Source organism: Eucyclogobius newberryi, unplaced genomic scaffold (assembly GCF_026437365.1).
Source record: "Eucyclogobius newberryi isolate DKJ021-1_F unplaced genomic scaffold, fEucNew1.0.hap1 SCAF_6, whole genome shotgun sequence".
Classification (NCBI taxonomy): Eukaryota; Metazoa; Chordata; class Actinopteri; order Gobiiformes; family Gobiidae; genus Eucyclogobius; species Eucyclogobius newberryi.
The window spans coordinates 38,497,116-38,504,494 of record NW_027316278.1 but is presented as its reverse complement, the minus strand read 5'-3'; positions in this window follow the sequence as shown (position 1 = coordinate 38,504,494).

Genomic DNA, 7,379 nt, shown 5'->3' with positions numbered 1-7,379 from the left:
ATGCTTTCAGTCATATGCACAGACTTTGATGGTTTGGTCATTACAGGTGATTTCAATGTGCATGTTGATAATATTTGTGACAGAAACGCTAAAGAGCTTGATGCTGTCCTTGAAACCTTCAGTCTTACTCAGCATGTGAGAGGCCCCACCCACAGCAAAGGACACACTCTAGATCTCATAATTACAAAGGGGGTAAATATTTCAAATGTTAATGTGATCGATGTTGCTCTGTCTGATCATTTCTGTGTCTTCTTTGACCTGTCTGTTTCTCCCCAACCTCCGGTTGGTCCTGCAGTTGTTCAGAGGAGACACATAAGTGATGGCACAGGTGCACTGTTTATGGAAATGATAAACTTTGAAAATATCTCATGTTCTAATGTAAATGATTTGTTGAACTCTGTTACATCTAGTGTTTTGAATGTTCTGGACACCATCGCCCCTATAAAGGCTAAAATGGTTAAAAATAAGCAGAAGGCGCCGTGGAGAAATGATGATTCGGTCAGGGCACAGAAAAGGGAGTGCCGCAGGGCCGAACGGAAATGGCGCAAGTCAAAGCTCCAGGTTCAAAAAGAGATTTACAAAGAAAAGCTGAACATGTACAACCTAATCTTATGTAGAACTAGGGAAAGATATTTTTCTGAAATAATTGGAAGCTGCAGTAACAACTCGCGTGTCCTGTTTGCCACAGTAAACAGATTAACAAACCCTCCAGCTCAGCTGCCGTTAGAACTCATTTCCACATCCAAGTGTAATGAGTTTGCATTATTCTTTAATGACAAAGTTCAGGGCATTAAAAATTCTATAAATCCGACAATGCAAAAAATTACCCTAAAACCACCAAGACACTTAGAGCTCACTCACTTTGCACCAGTAACTGACAAAACTGTCCATGAGATCATCACCAGTCTGAGTTCATCTACATGCTGCCTTGATGTGTTACCCACCAGATTTCTAAAGTCTGTGCTGAACAGTTTGTTAGCACCATTCACTCACATAGTTAACATGTCGCTTCAATCTGGAACATTCCCAATGTCTTTGAAAACTGCGGTCATAAAGCCGCTCCTAAAGAAGAGCAGTCTTGATGCCGCAGTACTGAGTCATTACCGGCCCATCTCTAATCTGCCATTTTGGGGCAAAGTCCTTGAAAAGGTTGTTTACCAACAGCTCACAGATTTCCTCTTAATAAACAACTCATTTGATGTTTTTCAGTCAGGTTTTAGACCTCATCACAGCACTGAGACTGCTCTTGTCAAGGTGACAAATGACATGCTCCTGAACACTGACACGGGCAAAGCCTCAGTCTTAATTCTGTTAGATCTGATGCTGCTTTTGACACTGTCGATCATGGGATCCTCTTACAGAGACTAGAGGACTGGGTGGGCATCACTGGCACTGCCCTAAACTGGTTAAGGTCCTATCTGGAAGACAGGAAGTACTTTGTTGAAATTGGTAGCTGTGTCTCAGACCACATGACCCTGACCTGTGGAGTGCCCCAAGGGTCAGTCCTGGGTCCCCTTCTGTTCAACCTCTACATGCTGCCGTTAGGTCAGTTGATACGCAGTGAAAATGTGTCCTATCACAATGATGCAGACGAGTCAGATCTATGTTTCACTGTCGGCAGGTGACTATGGACCAGTAGATTCACTCTGTCACTGCATCCAACAGATCAGTGTGTGGATGCAAAACATCTTTCTCCAGCTGAACTCAGACAAGACTGAAATAATCGTTTTTGGCCCACAGAAACAAAGAGAAAGTGTTAGCGGTCACCTCCAGAGTCTCGCTCTAAAACCTACAAACCAAATTAGAAATCTGGGGGTAATAATGGACTCAGACTTGAACTTTAATAGCCACGTCAAATCAATAACATCAGCAGCTTTTTACCATCTAAAAACATTGCCAAAATCAAAAATATAGTGTCAAAACCAGATTTAGAGAGACTTATCCATGCGTTTGTCTCCAGTAGATTAGATTACTGTAACGGCCTGCTCACTGGCCTCTCCAAACGAGTTGTAAAACAGCTACAGTTCATCCAGAACGCTGCTGCTCGGGTCCTGACTAGAACCAGGAAGTACCATCACATTAGTCCTGTTCTCAGGTCTCTGCACTGGCTCCCTGTGGCTCAGAGAAGAGACTTTAAAGCAGCTCTGCTTGTGTACAAGTCTCTCCATGGCCTAGCACCAAAGTACATCTTGGATATGTTAGTGCCATATGAACCATCTCGGACTCTGAGGACCTCAGGGACCGGCCTCCTGCTGGTGCCAGAGTCAGGACTAAACATGGGGAATCTGCGTTTCAGTTTTATGCAGCTAAAATCTGGAACAGTCTTCCTGAAGATGTGAGACAGGTTCTACTCTGACAATGTTCAAATCTAAGCTAAAAACAGTTTTGTTTAGCTACGCATATGACTGAAAGGATTTTTTCTTTGCACTCTTCTCTTTTGTTTGTGATTTTATTAGTTTAGAAAATCAGTTGGATTGATAATTTTTAATTTAGTTAATTTTATTGTATTTCTGTTTCTGTAATTTCTTTGTGATTTGAATGCATTTTTCCTGCTGTGTGAAGCACTTTGAATTGCCTTGTGTATGAAATGTGCTCTACAAATAAACTTGCCTTGCCTTGCCTTAAAAGTTCATATAATATAAGTTTTGTGTGCAGGCATTTCTATGTAATTCAACTTTTTATTGTGTAAATGGTTTGGGTAAGACAACTATGTTTGAAATAAGGCACAATCAAATGGGACTTGTTGGTAAAGCAAAGTCAGTAATTTCTGTGAAAAAGGGTCATACTCACTTTGTCAAAGAAACATAAAGTTAAACCTATGGGTACGATCCTAAATGGGGAAAACACTGCCCTGTCAAACCCTCATAGGTTATTGGGTGACAGGGTGCCTTGGACCTTCAATGACAGCATTTAGCACCAGTCCATATGTTTGTTCGTTAGTTCAGCTTTCTCACCTGGTTCTAGACCGACCCATGCACTTTCAAAATGTTGGTCCATGTCCCCCTCCTCTTCATCGCTCCCACAACCAGGCGTCATAACAACAGATATTTTAAAATGCGGCATTGGATTCACATTCATCATTTCTTCTTTCTGGCGTTCCCCTTACCTGGGTTGACTTGTTTTTTAAAAAAAAGACCTAATGTCCATGGTGGGACTATAAAAGATGAAGTTTATGTTACTTAACTATATGGTAGTTATCAATGAATGTAATTATACATAAGACTAAAATAAAAAGGGAAATTTTACATATTTTACACAAAAGATTACTACCCAGCAAGCCAGATTGCATAAAATAAATGACAGATCAGCCAAGAAACAATGATTATGCTCGTCACATCAGCGTTAGCTTGACACTGGTGATGTAAAATAAAGTTAACAACGAGACACTCACAGCTTAAACACTGAAGAGCTTGTGGTGGTTAGTCAATTTGTGAGAGTTATAATGATTTAACTCGACTGGCTAATGATAGGGAATACCTTATGTGAATGAACAATATAAGTGTGTGCGAGACTGTGGGGCGCGCCCCTCGGTCCGTGTCAGGGATGCGGCGCCACCTGCGCCTGTCAAAATCAAAACACCACCCAGAGCGCGAGCTTGGTGTTGGATCGTACCAAATGTGGGGGGGTTGTTTTATTTACGCATTACTCGTTTCACATGTACAGCTAAATACGTTAAAAATTAGTGTTACAAAAAAAAAAACACCTTCAAAACATCCGGGGCTTTTCTCAAGACATCCGGGGCCCAAAGCCTGGCTCCGCCTATGGCCAGGGGTCTAGAATCCGCCCTCAGGCCTTCAAAATCAACAGGGCTAGCACTTGTAGCTAAAGTGAATGGAAATGAAAATTGAATGACAACCAATCAGCTTCAGAGTTGGCTATTGTATGCCTTCTAGCAGGGGTAGCACATGCACATCTTTTGATTGGATTATCAATATTGAAAGGCAGGTTCTACGGGCGGGGCTATGCAGAACCTCAGAACGAGGAAACTGAATTTGATAAAGAAATTAATTTGCGTACTACTAAACTGTTTTTCAACCCACAATGGCGGAAGGAAAAAAATATATCAGTTTGGTCGAGGATATAATTCTAACAAGGTTGTCCGACACTGACGCTGCAAAGCCTGTCACAGGCGGGTTTGTTCGCCACTTTCAAAGTTCCAACTATGAGCGCCATCTATGGCTCATAGGCTCAGAGAAGCACTGCAAACTGTACTGCTGGAAATACCTATTTGCAAGTGGTCGATTTGGTCGGCTGGGCACTTACAAGCAATGTTGCTTTGGAAAACTTTTGGAGACGAGTGGATCTACAGCTCAGCGAACACGAGCGCAGGGCAACGGAGCTGCACAATGAAAAGGTAAAGAAAAATAGGAAAATGTTGAACTGTACTGTATTGTACTCTGTGGGTCTGGGGCCTTCAGTGAGGTCCTACACAGTCCCACCCGAATTAATCTACCTCTTATTACCATCATTATGATGCCATAGCTAGACACTATAAATTTAGACAGAAACGTGTCACGAATGGCAGAACAGAGCCAATTATGGAAGCTGGAAACAGGAGATGATTGTAACAGTTTTAATAAAACTGAACTGAGAATGTACAAGATCTTTAGTAAGGTGTGACGGCAATAGAGGATCCTTCCAGCGGTAGTCAGAGCCAGCAAACAGCGGTGTCAGAGAGCAGGCGATAGAGGCGTAGTCAAATATCCGTTCCGGGTTCGATACTCAGGCATTCAGCTTTGTCACAGGATAAGCGGAATGAACACTCAGGAAGGTCCGAGGTCGACAACAGCAAACAGGATCACGAGGGTTAGGCAAAAATCAGAAGTCAGAGTCAAAAAAATGAATCAAATATCAGAAGCTCGATAGCTGGGGAAGAACAGGGCAACGCAGACAATCTCGCACTGAGGCAGAGACACCTAAAATACTACATCAAGCCTCGAAATAACGGGCCGGACAAGGTCTATGCGCGGAGAGCATGTGCGCGCGGAGAAATCCTGGCAGATAAACACCGCTGTCGCTGTCAAACATAAACAAAAAAGTGCGGCTGCAAGGACACTCAAGACTATCACTGTCAATAAATGGATTCATGATGATCTTGCAAATTTGTGCCCGTGACTGGCGAGAGCATAGGTGTCAAACTCTGGCCTGCGGGCCAAATTTGGCTCGCAGTGTTATTATATTTGGCCCGCGAGGCAATTTCAAATGAATATTAGAGCTGGAGCGCTGTAACACCGCATTCACCGCTTATACTACAAATCCCATAATGCTCTGCTATTGTTTTGGCGCGTCAATTAGAACAGAGGCAGATACGCCCCCTCCTCTGTGTCAGTAGCGTCTATGCTAGCGGTCTTCTTGCGCACTCCTTCGGCTGAAAGCCCCGCGCACCCCTCATCCCCGTGCCTCTCCCCCAGACCACACTGCGGCCTCAAACCACAGCTGTCACTGTTACCCTACCAAAAAATGGTGAAAAGAAAGGCAGAAAATAGAACTTTTCTGGACAGGTGGGAGACAGACCTGTTTGTCTTGTTTGTGGAGCCACCGTGTCAGTAACTAAGGAGTACAATAGTAGACGACACTATGATACGAAACACCAGGACTAATATAAGGACCTGGACACAGCTCAAAGGAGCCAGAAAGTAAAGGAGATGAAAAGAGGTTTGGTTTCGCAACAGAAAATGTTCACAAAAGCCACAACACAAAGTAAGGCAGCTGTAAAGGCAAGTTATATCGTGGCAGAAGAAATCGCCAAATCAGCCCGACCCTTTAATGAGGGAGAGTTTGTAAAAAAGTGCATGATGAAGGTTTGTGACCAAGTGTGCCCAGAGAAAAAGCCTTTGCAAATGTAAGCCTGAGCAGAAACACCATAGCTGAGCGCACGTGCGAGCTTGCCACCAATCTGCATGTCCAGTTGATGGAGAAGGGAAAACATTTAGTTTATTTTTCCCTTGCTGTGGATGAGAGCACTGACACGTCTGATACTGCGCAGCTGTCAGTCTTCGTCCGCGGCGTGGACTCAAATCTGTGTGTTACGGAGGAGCTTTTGGGATTTAAATCCATGCATGGCACAACCACAGGGAAAGAAATCTTTGAGGAGGTTTGCAAATGTGTAACTGAAATAAACCTGCCGTGGGATAAACTTGTGGGATTAACCCCTGACGGTGCGCCAGCGATGAGTGGTAAAAAGAATGGACTGGTGGGCAGGATTTGAGAAAAGCTGCGAGAAGAGAACTGTGCAGGTGAACTATCTGTTTATCACTGCATCTTACATCAGGAATCCCTGTGTGGTAAAGCGCTAAAGATGGAGGATGTTATGACCACAGTAACACGTTGTTAACTTCATAAGAGCCAAAGGTCTCAACCACCGACAGTTTAAGTCTTTTCTGGAAGAGTGTGGTTCAGAATACACAGATGTGCCGTATTGCACAGAGGTGAGAAAAGTGCAGCGGAAAAGTGCTGAACAGATTTTTCGAACTGCGAGAAATGTATCAGTTTATGGAAAGCAAAGGGAAGGACACAGCAGAGCTCCAGGAGCAAACGTTTCTGTGTGAGCCGGCCTTTCTGTCTCAAGCCACCTCGATGCGCTGAACCTGCAGCTGCAGGGGCGGGGACGCATCATCACAGATATGTATGCGTCAGTGAGAGCTTTTAAAACCAAGATGTGCCTGTGGGAGAATCAGATGCTACAAGCACACTTTGGCCATTTCCCCTGCTGCCAAATCATAAAAACACTGATCTCTACCAACGTGTGTGCACAGTTTGCTGAAAAACTCGGTGTGCTCGGCGCTGAGTTTAGACGGCGATTTGGCGACTTTGATGTCCAGAAACTTAGATTTGAACAGCTTAGTAATCCCTTCGCAGTTGATGTGGAAAAAGCACCAACCAACCTCCAAATGGAGCTGATTGGTGTGATGAAACGCTGAAGTCAAAGTTTGATGCTGTTGGGGCTGCACAGTTTCCACAGTTCATCCCTGACACGATGCCTCCGCTCCGCACCGAAGTTGCTCAATTGCTCTCCATGTTTGGTAGCACTTACCTATGTGAGCAACTTTTCTCCTCAATGAAGATGACGAAAACGTCTCACAGGAGATGTCTGACTGACGAACACCTTTGTTCGATAGTGAAGGTTTCCTCAGCTCAAACCCTGAGCCCCGACATTGATGAACTGGCATCCAAGAAAAGATGCCAGATATCTGGCCTGGGCGCATCAGAGTAGATCAGTGTGTCGCAAAATGAGCAGTAAATACATTTTCTATGCACTTTTTCTTGCTACTCCAAGGCCTGAATGGTTGATTTTTTAGGCCCGAGCGCCACAGGCTGGTGAGAGGCCCATTAGTTCCGTAAGGCCGTGCGAAGCACAGCTGCGAAAGTGCACACGTAAA